General features: G+C 35.2%; 1 long non-coding RNA gene across 1 annotated transcript in view; it reads right to left on the bottom strand.

Annotated features, from left to right (window-relative positions):
* Positions 1-6,509: 6,509 nt before the first annotated feature.
* LOC120308872 overlaps positions 6,510-22,373 on the bottom strand; it is a 67,519-nt gene continuing 51,655 nt past the window's right edge. Inside the window, exon 5 of the long non-coding RNA XR_005556946.1 lies at positions 6,510-6,821. This is a non-coding gene — a long non-coding RNA (uncharacterized LOC120308872). The remainder of the gene's footprint in view (positions 6,822-22,373) is intronic.

The raw sequence follows: 22,373 nt of genomic DNA on the forward strand, positions 1-22,373 counted from the left end.
ATTGAACTGATCTTCATTACCAGGAATAAAATTCCTAGTTTCAAACATTGTGAAAAAGATACAGTGTTACAATAGATCATAAAGATATGCATTATGCACATAGAAAAGAGGAAAATGATCTGAATGTGAATTGAAACTGCTGATCATATATAAAAATCAATTTAACTTTCAGAATTTGATTATATGATTTTTATAATACTGCCCTGCTATAACAATATTTGTCTGAATAGATAATGCAGATATGAATTATTCATACAGACAAAGTATCTCAACTAACAAGACCCACAGTACAATTATCCTATGGGTCAAACTAAACATTGCATTTAATGGAATAGCATTCAATCACATAACCCTGGTCATTGAGAGGAAATAAATTAACTACTTTATTTTATAGAGACCCTGCCACATTGTGTGGCACATACTCCTAGAAAACAGCTTTGTTTCATACAAATGGGTGCATTTTTAAAGCCCTAACTGTGGCATGAAGGGCTTTTTCCCTCCTAACTAAATTTGTAAAAGGGGCCTGGTCCCCATAATCATCCCCCTCATGCTCAGGAATACATGTTTAAATTCTGATATATTGCAGCTGCATATAACTTGAATTTTGAGCCTGAAGTAGAGTCACAATAGTTTCATTTTAGTAAACATACTCAAAGAATAAAAAGGGAAATGTGTCTTTGATCTTATTCTGCCTATCAGAGAACAAAACTGCATCTGATAGAAGTTCCTACTTGCATGCAAAAAATCCCACTCTGGCATATCAAGAAAAGGACTAGGTATGAAGTAATGTGAAAAATGTTTATCTTGTAATAATAAAGGAATAATAACAATAATAACAACAACAACTTTACATTAAATTATAATAATGTAATAATACATAATAAAATGCAACCACTACTCTGAGTCTGATACAGGTATTGGCAGAATCTAGCTGACTGGAATTCAGATGGAAACTTGAAACAACATTCTAGAAGAAGACAATTGCCCAGAATTTGTACATTGCTGCCAAGGAGTACATGAACATATCTGGGTAAACCCCAGGAATCATACTTAACTGGAGAGAGTCTACATACAGTCAGAGAGACTGTGCTGGATTAGATTGATCAAGAATCCTATGGCATTTAAATAAAACAAAGAGGCTTGATAGCATAGCAGTCAACTGACAAAGTGACTGTCATGACATCATGATTGAAATCTCTGGACTTCCATTCTGGCATTCAAAAGGGCAGGATTTGCATTGTGACATTATTTTGGGCATATCATTGCTTCTTAATCATTGTGGTTATTTGCAGAGACTCATGTTTGATAAATAAAGTCAATAAAGAAAACTTGATTGAATAAATGAACAGATATGCATATAAACTCAATTCGTCTTGAAAATCAGAACTATGTACTTAAGGATAGAAGCAGAGAGAAAGTGGAGAGGCATGAAAGCATTAACATGCTAGGGATGAGAAATATATTAAGAGTGGATATATGAACAGAGATCGGAGTGGCAATTAAAGAAAATCTTCAGCTAAAATATGAAATAAGTTTTTTGACATAACTTTTCTGATAGGTATTTGATTTGAAGAGAGAGGCTAATAGACCTCAATGAAAAGAAAATGTCTTCTTTGACATAAATGTTCTCAGAAACATTTGTTTCAGGGGTAGAGATTAATATTGTTGTCAAATGAGAAATATATTCTTTTGGTCAATTGCTAGCCTAAATATGAGTTTCTTTCAAACAAACTCTGCAATTACATTTGTCATTTGCCTTTCCCTAATACAATCAGGGAATCAATAGCAAATACAGGTTAGTCCTTGACTTACAACTACAACCGAGCCCAAAATTTCCATTGCTAAGTAAGGCAGTTGTTAAATGAATTTTGTCCCATTTTATGACCTTTCAGTCACAATTGTTAAGCAAATCACTCCAACTGTTAAGTGAATCATGCGGTTGTCAAGCAAATCTGACTTCTCTCATTGTTTTTGCTTGTCAGAGACCAGCTGAGAAGGTTACAAATTGGATCACATAACCCCCAGAATCAGTGCAACTATCATAAAGACATGCTAGTTGCCAAGTGCCTGAATTTTGATCACATGACCATGGGAATATTGCAATGGTCTTAAGTGTAAAAAAATAGTCCTAAGTCACTTTTTTTTAGTGCCACTGTAATTTTGAACAGTCACTAAACAAATGATTTTAAGCCAAATAATACCTGTATGAGACATTATATTAGCTGACAATGACATTAACACTAATGATAAGATACAAGCACAGAACTAAAGTGAACTGTAAGTGCCGTGTTCCCCAATTCATTGCATGCACGGGTTGGTAGCCTGTATGTAAAGTGTTTCACCCCAGCTCTATATTATTACTGCAAAAAACCAATAACAATTGGATTGGATTTTGCTTCGGGGACTGGATAATCAGAAGCCACCTTTATCCTTTTTTTTCAGCAGATGGGTGCACTTTGCTTTGGTCCCTGTCAATACAAAGTTGCTGTAAGGATTAGTAGGTCACTTTTGTGAAGGCATTGCCCTTATCCCTACATTGAAAGATCAGCAACACTGACTGTTTAAAGCTTTTCCCAAGCAATCTCACATGACAGTTGTCTCTTGGGAAAGCTAAAATGTCTTGCATTTTAGACATACTGCTTGCCTTGCCTTGAAATGGACCTGAACTTATAAGAAATACTAAAAGTTTCACCTCTTTGATTGTTAAAGATTCTGGAAGAATCATCTCATGAAAGGAAAATTATATTAGGATGTTTAAGAGCGAGATCTTGAATTGCAACAATAAAGCTACATTTCCAATAACACAGCAAGCATTCCACTTTAGAAAAACTCTTCCAAAAAGAGATATTTCACCAGGTGTTCCAATTTATATTTTTCCAGTGTGGCTCTACGGAATCCCATTAGCAGACAACTGATACATATATCAAAATTAAAGAAACAATCTGGGACTGAGAAAAACATATTGATTTTATGCTAATGAATTGGAAAAAAATGGGGAGATAAATTTAGCTCCCTACTTTCATAGTTGAAAAGCAAAATAACAGAATTTGAAAAGATATTGTAAAAACAACAGACATACTAATTTCTGGATTTGTGCCATCTTTTCGCATAGGTCATCTGTTGGAAGCTAAGGATAGGTTTCTGGAAGACTAGCATAGTATTTAGCCCCTAGCAGGATTTCTATTTTTTTTATCCAGTGAATCATCTCATTTCTTTTATGCTTCATTTGCGCTTATCATTTGTTGTTCAACAATGGTTTCATGGAATAGTCTCAGATCTTCATCAGATCAAGATGATCTCAAATAAATGATATGTGAAGTATAGATTTGTAGCAACAGAGTTAACGATTATCATAATACCTTTCAGGGCAGGCTGACACAGTAGCTGACACTACCAATTTTACTTACTAAATACAAGGGTTGCAGCTGTAAACTATTCAAAATCATCTATATTTTATACTTTTATAAAAGGAACAAAATTCTTCTCTATATGGGTCTAACCAGGCAATATCCTCCATAAGGATCTTGGGTGGGGAAGAATATATATATATATATTGGGTTTTCTTTTTTAAAAAAACTATTCTTTCTCTTGGAGGTACCGAAAACAGGTTATAATAAATAATTTAAATAAATGCTTCCTAATAAAAAATATAAAAAGTAACACCATCCGTTATCTGAAAAATAGATTAGTCCTGGATAGCCAAAAATACTTGAGTAAAAATAATGTCTTCAGAGGTTGTTGCAAAGAAGATGGTTCTGAGGCCAACTGAATGTTCTCAAGAAGTAAATTCCATGATTCACATGTTACCATTGAAAAGGTCCACTCTTAATCCCTGCATTGTGAATCACCCTCTGGGACCATGAACAGAATGTCTTCACCAGATGATCTTAGTGCCTGAATTGGAAGATACTGGGACAGGCAATAATTTAAGGAGTTGACTCCTAAGCTGCTTGTAGCTTTATAAAATAATATTAATTTCTGAAATTGGGCTTGATACCCTGCAAACTCCCAGTAGAGTTTTTTTCAGAAAAAAATGGCCCCATTTAGTTACCCAAACTGGACAGCTGTGCTCTCCACAAGTTTAATCTGGCATCTTCAATAACATGTACAGTTCTTTGCAGTAAACCAGGTGTGAGCTTATTAGAACATGAATCATTGAGGTTCAGCTATCTTAGCCCAAGTATGTTTATAGATGGCTCTCCTACAGAAAGTTGGACATACATTCTCCTTTGCCAACAAAATAACCTGTGCCCTAGAATAGCCTGCAATCACAGAGAGACCCCAACCCACACACTTGTTCCTTTGAAAATTGTATTTGCTCATCCAGAACAGAAAAAATGTATTTATAGATGGATGATAAGTGTTCAAAACATAAGGATCTAGGAAGCCTAAATTTCAAGGTAATGCTCATTGACCATTCCCTACAAATAATCCTATCCTGCACTTAATAGGAGCCATGGTAATGCTGTGGCTAGAATGCAATACTGCCAGGAGTTTGATCCTGAATGGCTCAAGGTTGATTTAGACTTCCATCCTTCCAAGGTCAGTAAAATGAGGACCCAGATTGTTGGGAACAATATGCTGACTCTGTAAACCACTGTGAAGCAGTATATAAGTCTAAGTTATATTGCTATTGTTATTAGTGGTTTGATTGCAAAGATCAGTGATGCTTGATGCAAGTGGGTTCATGAAAATTGTAGGCCATAGTTATCCACACTAAACTATGAAAACATGTCTGTATATGATTCTTAAGTATAAAAATAAAATTGTAAAAGTAGTCATTCAATCCATTAAAAAAGCATGAGCAAAGTAGCTATTTTAGAAAAAGTTAACCACAAAATTAAGCAAGAAAATGCTTAATTCACATATATTGAAAAGTTTCAGACTATTTCAGAAAGTCTCCACAAACAGAATGGACTTCTCAGTTTTGATTTCTAATTTCATACTATGAATATTAAATATTTATGAAAACTTTAACCTCATGAGAATACTGCATCTTGGATAATCTCTATTAAAGTCAACAAAAGTCATTTGAGGTATATGCCAAATTATTGTGATCTACAGCTAGTTCAGGTGTTGTAAAATCATAAGCCTGATTCGGCAACATAATGCACTTAGTAATGTGATTTAATTTGTGTTGTTTATTTGGAATCCATAAAATATTTACCTTTTTTCCCTATTCAAGTTTTTAAAACTCAGGTAGTAACCGAACTTTAGATATTTAGATAAATTAGTCACTTTAGCAATAGGTCATAGCACTTCTCTTGAACCTTAAAAATGGTATTTTAACCAACAGTGCTAAACATCACAGGCCATTTATTCTATGTTCAAAACAGAATTCTACAGAACTGTGCTAATCTACTCAATTAGTAGAACAAATATATATTTCATTCCAAATAGATGACAGTAACAACCAATATATAGTGAAATCATATGTATCCTTATTTCATGTATGTAAGAATATTATTATACAGATGATGTAACTACATTTTAGTTATTGAAATAAAAATATTTTTCAGCAAGGTCTGGAAAATCAAGACTTTACTGTATTTGTAATATTAATAATCAAGTTAGAGAAAGTAAATGTAAATATAGAACACACTGAAAATAATTTGAAGCACATAAAATACAAGTATATCGTGGTTTGTTGTCCACTCACTGAACTTGATAAAGAATTTGTGATTCTTATTTCTTGGTTTATATTCTGTGTTGTCACAAACTATTCTGAATCATTCTGAATTATCAGCAGTAATCTTTTATAAGTTTGGTACACTAAGAATCCAAATTATTAATTCCTTTGAAAACATAGTATCTATTTTACAGTTGGCAGGAAAACTTAGGAAGTAGAGGAGCAAAATAGAAAATAGGAAATCAATAAAAAACAACAAAGCACTTATGAATTAGAGGAAAATACAGTATGTTTGGCCATAAAATGAAAGTCAAAGAAAGCAAGAACAGAAATCACAGAAAGCTTTGAAGAGAATATAACATATTTTTAAGACAAGCAATAAATTAGAGTTTACACTATATTTTATAGATTCTTTCATACCTATTTGTGTAACTCAGACATGTCAAACACAAGGCCTGGGGGCCAGATGCAGCCCGCAATGTGGTTTCATGTGGCCCATGAAGCCATTCTGGAAACAGTGAGAGAATGGCCCCCGCTGCCTTGGCCCTGGCTCAGGCCGCCCAGGAGCCAATGTACAATTTTGTGGTGGCTATCTATGCTGAAATGCATTCAGTCTTAGCTCCACAAGGCTGTCTGGAAATAGCAAGGGACCGGCCCCTGCCGCGCACTGGAGAGGTGTCACTCTTTGTGAGGAATGTCTTGGCGCTTGCCCTGGTCCTACCCCCTTCTGCCAGAGACCCTCAGATCTGTCCCACTCCTGCTCAGGTCCCCACAGGCACCCTTGATGCGAACGATGTAGAGCTGGCCATGCCCACTGAATAGGCCACACCCATTCAGTAGGCCATGCCCACCCTGGCCACACCTACCCGGCCCCCTGAGGACAACCACAATGCTAAAGTGGCCCTCAATGAAATTGAGTTTGACACCCCTATAACTTGTATAGCACTGGGACTAATTATGACCTATTTTTCTCCCATGTTTGCCAATAGTGCCTTCAAATTCATTTTGGATATTTTGTGTCTAGGATCAATCCCTTCTTTGTTGTTGTACAGGTGTGTCAGGAAAAGGCTTCATTAGTCTTCATTTGTTCTCTTTATATTGCAGCCCTCTTCCTGAGGATTATTCTCAATATGCAGATCTTCCTGAGGATTATTCTCAATATGCAGATCTTCCTGAGGATTATTCTCAATATCTAAATCAAAGTTCAGTGCAAAATATAAATTAGAATAAGGTTATCAAGCTAAAAATCATATCACAAGTACTATTTAGCTTATTACATACTACTTATAGATTACATCATATTATATGTATATTTTATTAATACATTTAAATCCTGTGTTTTTTCTGGTTGCTCAAGGACTAATTGTTTTATTCTTATGGTTAGCTAAGTTGTGGGCTAAAGGATAATGACTTATTCAAGGTCACCCAATGAATTCCATTATCAGATAAGTATTTGAACCTAGGTCTTTCTAGTTCCAGTCTTACACTTAACCACTAACCGCAATGCCTCTTTAAAAGAATTCTAAGCCAATTTTGATGAACAAAATCATTGCCAAAAGCAAATGAGGTCCTCTATCTACATAGTCAGTTTAATGTTGAAGCTGAGTTCACTTTTCTTACCCTCCAGGGAGATGTCTATTCATAGGGAAAGTCACTGAATGTGCTTAATTGCAATACTGATAGGTTTAGCATAAAATATAAACAACCACAGTTGGGAAAGATATCTTTAAATTCAATATAGCCCTGAAATCAGTGGTGGGATTCAGCTGGTTCGCACTACTTCGGCAGAACCGGTAGCTAATTTTTTGTTGCCCAGGTCCAGAATGGACTTCTGGAAGCTGTATCCACACAGAGAACCAGTTGTTCACAAATTTGAATCCCACCACTGCCTGAAATAGTCTTTGATTAAAGTAACATCCCCTTCTGAAGACTAATCATATGTGGAGCAATTTTCAAAATCGTATACCGTACTAAACACAGAACACATCTCCCAAGCACCTGTTGGCTACAGGTACAAGCCATGCTTACTGCTACTTGTCTGGCCAATTTCTTAAGTGTCTGTGTTATCTTTATTTTATTTAGTTTTTATATTTTTACTTTTATAAGATCCATGTTTGCAGAAATATAATTAGATATTTCTTATTTTGCCAGGGCTAAATAATACAATATATAAATATTGTGCTTCTTTCAATACTCTTTAATAAGTTAAAAACTCTTTGTAACAAGTGTTGGTGCAGGTCTATTTATTAAAGTATTAAAATCCTACAGATGCTTCTTCTGAAAAACAAAACAAAACTAGAACTGTTATTTTAAAAATCATAATTTGATGTTTTGTCACTGCAATTTTATTTTCTGATTTCATGCCGATGCCCATTTTGTCTCATTAGGTCTTAAAAACTCCATTAAATATCAATATCACCCTATCTATTATTAAATCTTTCATTAATAAAAATAATCTTCTCATGGATGAGAAGATTCATCAAAACATTACATCAAGAATAATTGACCATTTATACAGAAAATTCAACTCATTCATTTTAATATATTTATGAATGATAATCATATCTTTCCCTCCTTGGAGGAATTCAGACATCTATCTGGGTTTATGTATAAACTGTTTTACTTTAAAAGTTTATATGCATTCTGACATTCAAGATGTCTAGCAGACCTGTTTCACAAGGTTGAGTCATCTTCACTACAATCTGCAACTGACAGCCTTACCATTTGATAAGAAGTGCCCACCCAGTGGTTCCAGAATGTAGTTGTGCTCCGCAGGGACCACCAAAAATATTACTAATTTGTAATTTTTTGTGCAATACAAGGGGGAAAGTATTAAATATATAAGTGAACAACCTATACATACAATTTTTGAGGTGCTTTTAAGTCAGTGTCGACTCCTGCAATATTTTGGGGAAGATTTTGGAAGTGGTTTGCCATTAACTTCTTCCTAAAGCAGAGAGAAAGTAACTGGCCCAAGGTCACCCAGCTAGCTTTGTGCCTTAGATGAAATTAGAACTTACAGTCTCCCAGTTTCTAGACTAATGCCTTAACAATATTAAATATAAATGAAATCAAATTTGTTTTTTTTTCCAGCTATGCCCATCCTCACCTCCCTACAAACTTGTGAACTCCTATTGTAAGTGCTATAATAATTTTTCAGTCCATTTGATGTTGAGGATTTAAAAAAATAATAATATATGTGCACTTTGACTGCTGCAAGGTTGCAAATGGAGATAACTTAATCATGGAGCACTTGGCAACCAATTGTTAAGTGTGAATAAGTTGCCAATCACCCAAATCACTATCACATAACCATGGCCAGAACTCTGAGAACCAGATATAATCACCTTCATTCAGCATTGTGATAACTGGGAACAGTCAATGACTGAATAGTTGTAGGTCAAGAACTATCATATTTATATTTGTCAACCCCTGGAGAGATGCCAGATCAGTTCCACTAGAACTATGTTTTATTGAAATGATTTTCAAATTTGGCAACTTCAAAATATGGGACTTCAACTCCCAAAATTGCAAGCCTGTATGAAACATATGGGCTATAACTATATAGTCTTAAATGTTTTTGAACTATGGCGTTGGAGAAGACTCCTGAGAAAGCCATGGGCAACCAAGAAAATAAACTAATGGATCTTCAAACAAATCAAACCAGAGTTCTCACCAGCTCAAATTTATCTATTTTGGATATCTTACAAATATTAAATTTTTTGAGAGGGTTCTAATGCTGGGAAATCTGGGAAGAAAGAGAAGAACAGGATGATCAGGAATAAGGCGGATGGATTCAGTTACAGTAGTGATGAGTACATTATTGGAAGATCTTAAAGACCCAGTTAGGGATAGATTGTCACAGAAAAAGTCAATCTATGTGGTTGCTAAGAGTCGAAATAGACTTGACAGCACATAAACAGATCAACACAATCATAAAAGCCTGACCGTATCTTGCCTGCCTTTTTTCTCATACTCCATTGTATTTCGCTCAAGTCAGACTGAGCTTTTTTCTAATTCTTCTTGTGTCCCTCTGCTTAAAGTATACTTTTGTGTTTGTAATTCTTCCTGCATAGTTTTTCCAAGGTCATCTCCCTTGCTCTCTACACCATATATCTTTTCAAATGGAAACTTTTATTCAATGAACTTGCCATCAAACAGAAATAAAAGCTATAAAAGTCCCTCACCTCACCTTCATATTAGAGTCTTGGACATTTTCCATGTTGAATTTTCCACACCCCTCTCACTCACAGCTCAAGAAGTTCATCGGGTAATTCACATTAATAAAACCAGGTAACAGTAATTATATATTAATGAATGTAATAGTGCAATAAATCGGCAGGAAACTGAAAATGACATACTGTTATAGATCCCCTTGGCTTTAATTATAAAGGTGCAACCATCTCATTTACTCTAGCAATTTTTAAACTTAGCACCAAAGATCTCTTGATATAATATTCCAGAATGCATTGCTAATAAGGTGTGCTTATTTAGTACAAGTAAGAGCCCCCTTGATGGGCATGTGGGCTTATAATGTTGTATCCAAGTGGATAAATGATGAGGTTGAAGGCCAAACTTTGAATGGATTGGATAACAGCAGAGGAGTAGACTGCTATTATTATTTCATTACTCTGGCACTTGAGGTTATTGATACCCATTCTTTAAAGTTCAGGGTAAGATTTAAAGTAAATGTGTTAAGCTTCTGTATGAAATGAATCCTCTCAGGACTAAATTTTAAAAAAATAGGATATATTTTTTCTGGATTGTTTGTGTGTTGAAATCTATAGTTTGACTCACCCAATTTGATGGGGGGGGGAGAAGCTGTTTTGTTTTAATGGTCTTCTGCATTATAACAGGATTCTCTTGTAATCTATAAAATTTGAGTTCCTTCTCCAAAGGGGACTGATTTTTTTAAAAAAAAAATTATTTCCCAAAAATTATTTTTATTTATTATGAAAGTTATTTGTCACCCATCTTATATCTAATGACTCTGGGTGGCTTACAACATAAACCACAATATAATAATAACAGGATTGCAAGTTAGCTAAAAAGTCAGCCAAGGAAAATGTTTTGGCAAGGCAAGAATTGTTCCAGGCAGAACATTAATCCAAAGGAATTGGGGCTAAATCATAATAAGAGAAAGAAACGGAGCTGGATTTTCTATTTGTTTCCTTGGATTTGAGAGATGTGTGGGCAGATCATCTTATTCATTTTCAACCGTTGTAGTTGGAGAAATATATGGAGCCAGAAAATAAGTTCTGGGGACCATATAAAAGCCTGAAGCGATATTTAGCACACATTGCTAAAAATGATATTATGAAGGGAAGCACTGAAGGATAACTACCCAAGGTACATAAGAGACAAAGGGTTGAGCTGCAAGCAACTCTGCTATGTTAAGGTAAAGAAGTCCACCTTACAGAGGATCCAGGTAATGACCTTAACAATGAATAACTTCATAAACTGGGTTAATCTGAATCCTGAGCAAAGTAACTAAAGAAAACTGATACTTCTATAAAAAAGCAAATAATTGAACAGATGAAAATGTGTTGCCCTCCTATAGTTACATACATACATACATACATTACATACATATATATAATTACTGTATATATGTAAATATTGTAATTACTACCAACCTTCTACAAAGGAAGAGCAGTAGGCATTGAGATAGCAAGTAGTTGTTAGAAGAAATATTACATACATCAGGATTATTCAGTCAAACCATTTATAGAAATATGATAATTTGCTTCTGAGGTCTCTGTAATCTTTGTTAATAGTAAAAGAACAGAAAATCACAAAAGCCTTTCCTCAATATCAGAAAGTAGCCTCAGGTCTGTATTATTCATGTTTCTTATGGAATCTATGATAGAGATTCTCAAACTCTGGGTCATGGTCTTCCTGGGGAGTTACAAATAATTTAGAGGCGGCATCAGATTTTTTTTTTTTTTTTTAAAAAAGCCTTAGGGATAGCAGTTGAATTTATAGTTCAGGGGCATTTTTCAAGCTTACAAATCTGTTTTCCACCTGCTTCTTTTTCTTAGCATAGGCAAACTTTCAATACTGCATCATTTACTTGATAATTTTCATTATGAAACATAATTTTGTTTGACTTTTCCTGGAATTACATATCTCTGCTGTTGTGTTTTATCATCATCTCTGAAATATTTGGAGGTGTATGTGTTAATGAAAGTTAGTATTTTAATCATTATTTTAAATTTCCTGCCTCTGAAACGTTTTGTCAGATAGTAAGAAATAATCTAAACATAACTAATCTGCTGATAGCATTCGTAAAAGTTCAAACATCTTATATATGTAAATCAGGATTTTTAAATCTAAAAAGAGTACATACTGTATTTATAAAAAATGCTATATACACACAAATACACACAAACTATATATTTACTTCTTGCCCAATGTTATTACTTTGGAGAGTTGCAGTATTCCAATTTAAAAAACTCCAAGTTAAGTAAAAGTTTAAGTAAGTATAATGGTTTAGAATATGCACATAATTTATACAGGAACCTACAGAACTCAAAATGATTCACTTTCTATTTTGTTCAGCCTGACTTTCCAAGATTCTTTATGTGTCTGCAAAAGAGCAACAGAAAAATACTCAGAAGTACTTTAAGAGAGAATAGAAGACATAGAATCTTCCCTGAATTTCAGTCCATTAGTTCAGAAGATGTTGAGTTCATGAAGTCTGCACTGGTGAACTGGTAAATTAGAAATTCACAATACAATTTTGTTATTGCAGTCTGAACGCTTTAATGGATTGAAGAGCCAGGATAGGAAAAATAAATGTATAACCTATTGTAAGCCTTAGGAAAGACTAATATATATATAGGCAATAAATGAATAATCACTGTTGATTGGGCTCTCTTCCACACTCCATTGCATGAAAAACCTATATATGAGTTCTTTAATATAATGCTATCAAATTAAATTAACTTAGTGACAACAGCTCAAAACATTGGGCAGAAAACTGAAATCTATTTGTTTTTCTAATGTCACGGAATGTAGTGATATCAAAATATAATAATAAGTAAAATAATTGACACTTATTTCCTTTAATGATATTTTGAAATTAATGTAAATTTGGTCATTTACATAGTTAATGTTTTTACAAGCATATTCACACATATTCTTCCATCTTGTCTTTCATAAGCAGAGACCTGAATCATTAAGACAGTGTTTCTCAACCTTGACAATTTTAAGGCATGTGGACTTCAACTCCACATGCCTTAAAATTGTCAAGGTTGAGAAACACTGCATTAAGAGGTCAAGCTATCAGCCACAGATAGAAAGTCCAGATCTCTAAACAGAAGGAATCACTTTCTACACCAAACACCTGTTTATTTTACCAGCTTGTTCAAAAATAGGTTGAACAATTTACACCCATATGAAAACTAGGTAAAATCAAAAGTTCTCAACAGATTATCTAAGGCTTGATAGAGAAAGGTCTGATCAGGTTCAACAGCTTGAATGGTATCAATAGTGCTACAACAGACATTTCTTCTGCATTTTTTACCATTCTCATTCAATTTTAGAACAGTGAGAAGTGTTCTCTGTGTGGATGCTGCTTCCGAAAGTCCAAAAAATTAGCTACCAGTTTGGCTGAAGTGGTGCAAACCGGCTGAATCCCACCACCGCTGTAGATGCAGGGTGGGAGTCCCAGCTCAGTTGTAGAGATGTTGTACTGCATATCAAAAGTCCCAAATCCTCCGGCATCAATCTTGGAAAGTTGATGCCACCCATATTAGGATAGACACATTTTCATAAAAGGAGTATCCCCTGTGTAAAAAAGCTGAATTTCCTACTCATGGTTAAACATTACAGCTCTTCACCAATTTCTCATCTGACTGCAAATATAAACAGTAGTAAGTCATAGTCAAAGAAGGAAGGGGGCTAATCTATTGTACTGAATACTATTCCAAAATCTGTCCATTTTCCTTCAGGATACCTTCCCAGTAAAATAACTTTTTCTACATCTTTTTCAGGTTATTAAAGACAGCCATAACTATTTATTTTAATAGTGACTTTGAAGGACACAGATCATGTGGGACACAGACATGTCCCTGTCACTGATCATGAAGAGTTACCATTCTTCTTTATCTGGAAATTTGTTCTGTACGAATGTTGTCCTTGACATCTTCTCTGGAGATTTAACTGAACCATGGAATCAAGAAGAGACCATTGGAAAGCAAGAAAGAGATGATGATAATAATAATAATAATAATAATAACAACAACAACAACAACAACAGTAGTAGTAGTAGTAGTAGTAGTAGTAGTAGTAGTAGTAGTAGTAGTAGTAGTAAAGTTGGAAGGGACCTTGGAGGTCATCTAGTCCAACCCCCTGCTCAGGCAGGAAACCCTATACCATTTCAGACAAATGGCTGTCCAGTCTCTTCTTAAAAACTTCCAGTGTTGGAGCATTCACCACTTCTGAGGCAGGTTGTTCCACTGGTTAATTGTTCTAACTGTCAGGAAGTTTCTCCTTAGTTCTAGGTTGCTTCTCTCCTTGATTAGTTTCCACCCGTTGCTTCTTGTCCTGCCTTCAGGTGCTTTGGAAAATAGCTTGACTCCCTCTTCTTTGTGGCAGCCCCTGAGATATTGGAACACTGCTATCATGTCCCCCCTTGTCCTTCTCTTCATTAAACTAGACATACCCAATTCCAGCAGCCGTTCCTTATATGCTTTAGCCTCCAGTCCCCTAATCATCTTTGTTGCTCTTCTCTGTACTCTTTCTAGAATCTCAACATCTTTTTTACAGCGCGGTGATCAAAACTGGATGCAGTATTCCAAGTGTGGTCTTACCAAGGCATTGTAAAGTGGTATTAACACTTCACGTGGTCTTGATTCTATCCCTCTGTTAATGCAGCCTAGCACTGTGTTGGCCTTTTTGGCAGCTGCAGCACACTGCTGGCTCATATTTAGGTGATTGTCTACTAGGACTCCGAGGTTCCTCTCACAGTTACTACTATTGAGCATGGTGCCACCTATGCTGTACTTGTGCATTTGGTTTTTCTTGCCTAAATGTAGAACCTTGCTTTTTTCACCATTGAATTTCATTTTGTTAGTTAGTGCCCAGTGTTCAAGTCTGTCCAGATTCTTCTGTATCTTAAGCCTGTCTTCTGGAGTGTTGGCTATTCCTGCCAGCTTGGTGTCGTCTGCAAATTTGATGAGTTCCCCATCTATCCCCTTGTCCAAATAGTTAATGAAGATGTTGAAGAGCACTGGGCCCAGAACAGAGCCCTGGGGCACCCCACTACACACTTCCCTCCATGTAGATGTGGTTCCATTGAGGACCACTCACTGAGTACGGCCAGTCAGCCAGCTATGGATCCATCTTGTGGTGATGCTGTCTACCCCACATTTTTCTATCTTGTCAAGCAGTAGGTTGTGATCTACTTTATCAAATGCCTTACTGAAGTCCAAGTAAATTATGTCCACAGCATTCCTCTGATCCACTATTTTTGTCACTTGGTCAAAGAATGCAATAAGATTTGTCTGGCATGATCTATTTTTGACAAACCATGTTGGCTTTTAGTGATGACTTTGTTTGCCTCTAGGTGTTCGCTGATTCGTTGTTTGATTATCTTTTCCAGGATCTTCCCAGGTATTGAGGTCAGGCTCATAGGTCTGTAATTTCCTGGGTCCATTTTTCTTCCTTTTTTGAAGATGGGAACTACATAAGCTCTTTTCCAGTCCTCTGGTAGTTCCCCTGTGCTCCAGGATCTTTGAAAAAGAGAACATGTGGCCATCTTGAAACTCCTACCCACCCTATGAGCTCCAGAAGTGAAATGAAAGAATTTCACTGACATTTTCTTCTTTCAACAAACAAAACAAAACAAAACATTGAGAACCGGTTATTCACATATTTGAATCCCACCACTGATCTACAGTATAAAGTCTACATCTCCAAATGTTTTACAATAAAAAGAGTTAAACATGTATTTTTTTTCAATGCATAATACCCTAAGATTTATTCAAAACAGCAAACTCTAATTTTCCCAATTCATTTTTTCTCTCTCTTTGTCTGTGTGTATGTATGGCTTTAATACTGCAACATGCTTGATTACAGCTGTGGAACTCTGATAGATTAATTTCATTCTCTGACATGCTGGTGGGTCAGAAAGGTGGTTTTATTGTTGTTAGACATGCCTTTATTTTCAGAAAATTGTTAAACCTCATTTTTTGTCTTGCCATTCTTTATCTCACTCCTGTGCTTCTCATACTACTGAAGCCTGGTTGTTCACAACAAGATCTGACTTTGCTTTATTGTTTCATCAGTTTCCTTGTATAGCTGCTATAATATAATCTCACCTATGATTTATGCCACCAAAACTAAAACTTAACTATCCATGAAATTTACTGCATATTGTTTGATTCATTTGCATTGAGCCCATGCCAAATACCATCTAAATTCCAAATATATCCCTTGCAGGCCTTTTGGTGTGAGTGATTGGCCATAGTTCGGATGCAAATATGAAATAGCTATGAGGGTTTTTTATTGCAGCATAAAAATTAGTCAGAACTCTCTTGGAAAGAATCTATGTCATTCATAAACTTTTCTCTATCGGATCTCAGCATCATGCAGGATATTAATCGTCATGCTGCATATACTTTTTAACACAGATAAGTGGCACTATATTTATAGACTTCTCCCATTTCTTATTATGCTCGCTATACAGAGAATAGCTAACGAACCAAAATATTTCATTCCTTATGATAACTTTTTTTTGCCATTTTTATTCAAGGTCTTGAGCAGCCAGACTATTCCTTTTAAGAAGCTTGCATACAATATTATAAATAAACTTAAAAAAAACCCTGAATCTAGATTCTTTTGTGGATAGGGTTGCACTTGATCAATATAAGTGGCAAGCCAGGGCTTCACTATCGCTTTCCTTTCTTTCCAAATAAGGAAAAAGGGACTGACACAAAGCTAATTTAAATGAATTTAATTCAAACTTGATTGAATTAATTATGATTTAGTTTAAATGTAAACTTAACTAAAGTTAAATTTAATTAATTAAATACTACTAATATGATTACTTCCCATATGTTTAATAATTCTTCACTCTACGTTAGAAATTACAATACATCCATACTGGCATTAGAGCAAAATGCCAAGGAAGGAGCACAGGTAGCCTTGGAGTTCCAAGTTATTGGTTTCTGTCTAGAGCAGTGATTCCCAGCTGAAGAATTCTTGGAGTTAACGTCCGTACATTTTAAAGGTCCCAAGTATGAGAAACACTAATCTAGATGAATATACGTGCACGACAGTGGTGGTGTTTATATAATATTTATCTGTAAGTAAAAGATACCTGAAATAGTGATATTTCAGATATAGAGGATGATAAGCAGCACCATTAATTGAGCTTTTATGCTGCCACAGAATATTAATACAAAACCTGATGGAATATTTCCAAGCCATTAGATATTTCATTAATCCATTTTCATGGAAAATTTTACCCATGTCCCATCTGAATCTCGACCTTGGCATGTATGCCAAAGTGATTTTAAGCCATGTTTTCCTATGCTGCAATTTTTTTTAAAAAAACCACACAATTACTAGCTGTTCACAATTCCACTATTTGTTGACTTTGATAAATGTACTAAGAACTAAAGTGCATCATATATAATACTGCATTTTAAAACTTCTTATTTAGCTTGATGGCAAAGAAACTGTTTTTGAAATGATCTGAAATAAGGGAAGAACTGAGTGGAATATGCCTCACTTCATTATAAGGTGACAAGTACCATATATATCAAGCTCATCTCCAAATATCTACATAACAGAATAATCAAGTTGGAAGGGATCCTGGAGGTCTTCTACTCCAACCCCCATCAGGCTGGAAATCCTATACCATTTCAGACAAATGGTTGTCCAATCTCTTCTTAAAAACTTCCAGTGTTGGAGCACCCACAATGTCTGGAGGCACGTTGTTCTACTGATTAATTGTTCTAACTGATAAGAAATTTCTCCTTAATTCTAGATTGCTTCTCTCCTTGATTAGTTTCCATCTGTTGCTTCTTGTCCTGCCTTCAGGTACTTTGGAGAATAGGTTGACTCCCTCTTCTTTGTGGCAACCCTTTAGATATTGGAAGTCACCCCTAGTTCTTCTTTTCATTAAACTAGACATACCCAATTCCACCAACCATTCTTTATATATTTTAGCCTCCGGTCCCCTAATCATCTTTGTTGCTTTTCTCAACATCTTTTTTACAGCGCGGTGACCAAAACTGGATGTAGTATTCCAAGTGTGGCCTTACCAAGGCATTATAAAGTGGCATTAACACTTCACATGATATTGATTCTATCCCACTGTTAATGCAGCCTAGGACTGTGTTGGCTTTTTTGGCAGCTGCAGCACACAGCACATGCCATATAATTTTCTTGATAGCAATGAATAAATGATTTCTCTTTACCTTCTTCTGGGATTTTCCACCTTCTGCAGTTCTTATATTAGTTCTCATCCAAAATTAACATGATATAACCTAGCTTAGTTTTTTTCACAATCCAATAAGTTCAACTGGATGCTATGATTAATCTTAAGAACTATGTGTGATTTTCCTGTCTTCCCATGCTGTCTACAGAATGTCTAGTTAAGATAGTTCTTTAGATCAAAAGGAGAGGCAACCAGGTAGTCTGCAAAATAAAAGGGAGCAACACCACTGCCTTCAACACCTTAAATAAAGTTTTTGACAGTAAAATGGTTAAAGAGTTCTGGAAGAATTGAAGACAGCTCTACAAAAGTGAACCTGATGACCAAAGAACTAGTGAGTAGACCAGTTCTTCAGAACTTTCCAGATAAGGAGACATGCGCTTTGGACAGCAGTTCCTTGTGAGGAAACCTCAGGATGGCAGTTTTTGATGGGTTTGAGAGCCAGGGGTAATGGAACTAGCCATTAGATATGCTATCAAAAGTAGATTTACAACTGACAGGCCAATGACTTAGAAAAGGATATTATCCTGGATTTACAAAAGAAATTGGCTGATGTTTTAAAATTACAAAAAAAATACAAATGACAAATCGAAAAATTTCTTGGATAATTGTGTTCCTATTCATAAAAAAGTCTTGTTAAAGCCTTAATGAACTCTGTGTGATGGGATGAAGAAAAAATGAAGTGAAATAAAATTCTGTGACAATATTTGAATGAACTAAAGATTAAGAAAGGAATACAAAATTGGTTTATTTCAGTAGTCTGCAGACCCCTGGGAGGCCACAATGTCATCACAGGAGATCCGTGAAGGCTTGAAGAAATGTTATGATTGAAATCTTGAGTTAAATCTTGGTGGTCCGTGGTCATGATCTATGGCCACAAAAGATATATAAAGGGGGTCCATGGTGAAGAAAATGTTGAGAACCACTGGCTTATTTGATAAAGTTGATTTGATTTAAAACAAGGTATGATGCTGCATCTGGAAATCCTTAATAGACTTTCTGCTTATACCAGGACTAAAAAGATGATGTTTTATTGATTTGTTTATTGGATAGGAAGACTTAAATGTTTAGATCTGTTTGAAAGTGAGAGGAATAAACACTCACTCTCAATCTATCAACAAGAGGAGCTATGCATAGAGTTGAAAAGAAGGGAAAAGATTAACCTACTCATTGAGAATGAATAACTCTCTTATTCATAAACCAAAAATAATTCATCATAAGGAAAAAAGCTTATCATGCTGACTTTGAGAAATACTAGCCAAAAATCGTTACACAGAATCAGCTGTCAACATTATTTTCAAGGGATAATCTGTTGACTTTTCACAAAGACTTCAGCATTCGGAATGGGTTGTCCCATTTTTTTCATTTGCACATTTTTCTTACAGGTCTAAGCTTATGTTGGTAACTAAGTTGTAAATCTTATCACCAACATTTTCTAGATACCCTGAAAAATAGGAAACAGTGCTTTACTAATTACTAATATGACCTGAGAAACAAAATTAGCTTTTAATTTTACAGGTGATGGGCAAACCCATAGGATTTAACTTAATTCTGAATTCAGAATGGCCAGTATGACCCCTATACGATACTTCCAAAAAATGTTGGAGTAGGTCAGCAGAAATTTCCTCTTAGGCAGAAAAGACCAGGGACCTTTGGTAAGATTCTATGAGCTCAGGCTGCAAGAAATGAGGTTTCTATTCCTTAATAGAAGAGAGATCTGTAAATCTGCTACCAGACACACTCAAGTTCAGACGACAATACAAAACATAGCAATACAGGGCATGGAGAAGGTACTTTAGATATAAAGATGTGACTAAGAAATATGCCTATAATATTTTTATTCCATCCTGGAATGCTGAATTTTTCAAGCATCAGGGATTTAGCTGCACTGAAGATACCATCTCAGATTCAAGAAGTCTTAGAATATGTATTAGCTTCCTGAGTAGCACATCCAAGAATTGTATGCATTGTATGCATTGATTTATGTTGACTTATCTTAATGTGGGGCTCTTTTCTTAAGATTTCTAAACATTTTGGAAAAAATGTCTATTGCAAGTCAGATAGGTACAACTCTTCAAAATAATAATTAGCTTCTAGCTGGCCCCTTTTCTTGTGAACCTGTAACTTTTTACAAACTTTAATATGTATACCTTTTAAATCTTAGATTTATCAAATTCTGTAATCTACAAATAATCTAAAAATAAACAAAATATTTCCCTACTCATTTTTACATAAATGTCCAATTGAATTATGAAAGGTGTTTAGGAACTTTTATTGAGCCAATCTTCCATTCTCTTCTGCTGCTTTTATCCTCTGAATATACTGTGGAAACAGCCCGGATTCCTAACTCTTTCCATATAAGTCAATATTGAAGACAAAATCTATGTAGGCAATGCTGCTGTCCTTCTCATTTCATATCAGCAAACGAGGAGAAACAAGACATTTTCATTCATCTTCCAGACGGCTTAAGTCATGAAGAGGTGAGTAGGAAAAAGCATTGCTCAAAAAACAGAGTATTCTCCCTCAGTGTTATCAATCACAGTATAGGCCGTAACATATTTTATTTTGGCTTAATATGAACATGCAAGCATAATCATTGTAATTTATAAATCATAATGTACAAGTAAGTTCATTATGGCTTATTCAGCAGCTTATGATTAAGACTGGCTTGCTAAATAATCATGCTACAGGTAGTCCCTGATTTACAGCCATTCATTTAGCGACTGTTCAAAGTTACAACGGCACTGAAAAAAGTGACTTACAACCAGTCCCCACATTTGTAACTGCTGTAGCATCCCCATGGCTGCATGATCAGCATTCAGATGTTTGGCAACTGGCATGTATTTATGACAGATGCAGCATCCTGGGGTCATGTGATCACCATTTGTTCTCTTCCCAGCCAGCTTGCAACAAGCAAAATAAAATGGGAAAGCTGGATTTGCTTACTGACCACATGATTCACTTAGCAACTGCAGTGATTTGCTTAACAACCATAGCAAAAAAGGTCATTAAATCAGGCACGACTCACTTAACAGTCATTTTGCTTAGCAATGGAAATTTTGGTCCCAGTTATAATCATAAATTGAGGTCTACCTTATTGAAGTAAACTGTAGTTTACTAGGAGGTTTATTAATTAGCTTACCACCCACATCCATCTTTCAAAGATATGCGAGTAAAGCTTTCTCTTTAGCAAGACCCATCAATGACAAATCCTGAAGAATATTTTCATAGCATGAAGCACAGCAATGAAAATATCCACTCAGTGTACTCAGAGAACACTTCAGAAATGAATCAAAAATAGCTTGCATAAATAAATAAAAATGCATGCCCACATTCTTTTCTCTTTGTTCAAATGACTTCATCTTTCAAAGGCATTCTTTGCCCCCCCCCCAAAAAAAATAGATATAATGAGCTGCTTACAACAACTCGGACTACTGGGTGGTCCTATTCCTCTGCATTTCTCAATGCCTTTTATGCAGCCCTGAACTCGCATGGCCCTTTTTAGAAGTGAATGCAAATGCGGTTTCATTGTACAGTCTTTCATTTGATCTCCTTTGTTATTCAAATGAGTGTCTGATAAATGATGAATGTGAGTGGGCATTAAGTTTTAATTAATTGCATAGGATAAATCAGATAATGCCAAATGACTCCAGTCTGTTTGAAGAAATGTATGTATCCTTGTGTGCTTGCTTTTAAATATAGATGGAGCTGCACCAAAGTAATGCAGGGGCTCGGGGGATGGTTAAGATATTCTGCAATTCTAATCAAAATGTCAGTTATGACCTTAGAGAGAAAATAAGGGATTTATTATTCCACTGAGAATGAAAATCTGCTCCCACTTTCTTCAAATCAGCTTAAAAAATGAGAATGATGCACACACAGGCAGAATCAAATAGCTACCCTCCAGTCTTCGAAATTTTAAACATATATTTTTTACAATTCAAATGTCTATAGGAAGACATGTCACAAAATGTTGAAGAATTGTCCAGCCTTGTTATGTACTGACCGTAGTTTACTTAATCAGATTCCAAATGATGGGTGATGTCATCATATCAGAGATTTAACTCAATGATGATTTGATCAAATGTTCAAAATTAATTAGTTTTCTAAATCAAAGTGATGACTGAGTTTAAATAGTCAAATTGAATTGAATATCTACGGACCTTTAGCACCCAAGTCAAACTGAAGCAATCTATTGAACTGAATTTACATTTCAATTGTCTCTGATCCTATTGGCCTAGCCATGTAACCTATTAATGTATGTATAATTTCTTGGCAGATCTTTAAAAATAACCC

The sequence above is a fragment of the Crotalus tigris genome, unplaced genomic scaffold (assembly GCF_016545835.1).
Source record: "Crotalus tigris isolate CLP2741 ecotype Arizona unplaced genomic scaffold, ASM1654583v1 scf7180000017952.28453644438:3035480, whole genome shotgun sequence".
NCBI lineage: Eukaryota > Metazoa > Chordata > Lepidosauria > Squamata > Viperidae > Crotalus > Crotalus tigris.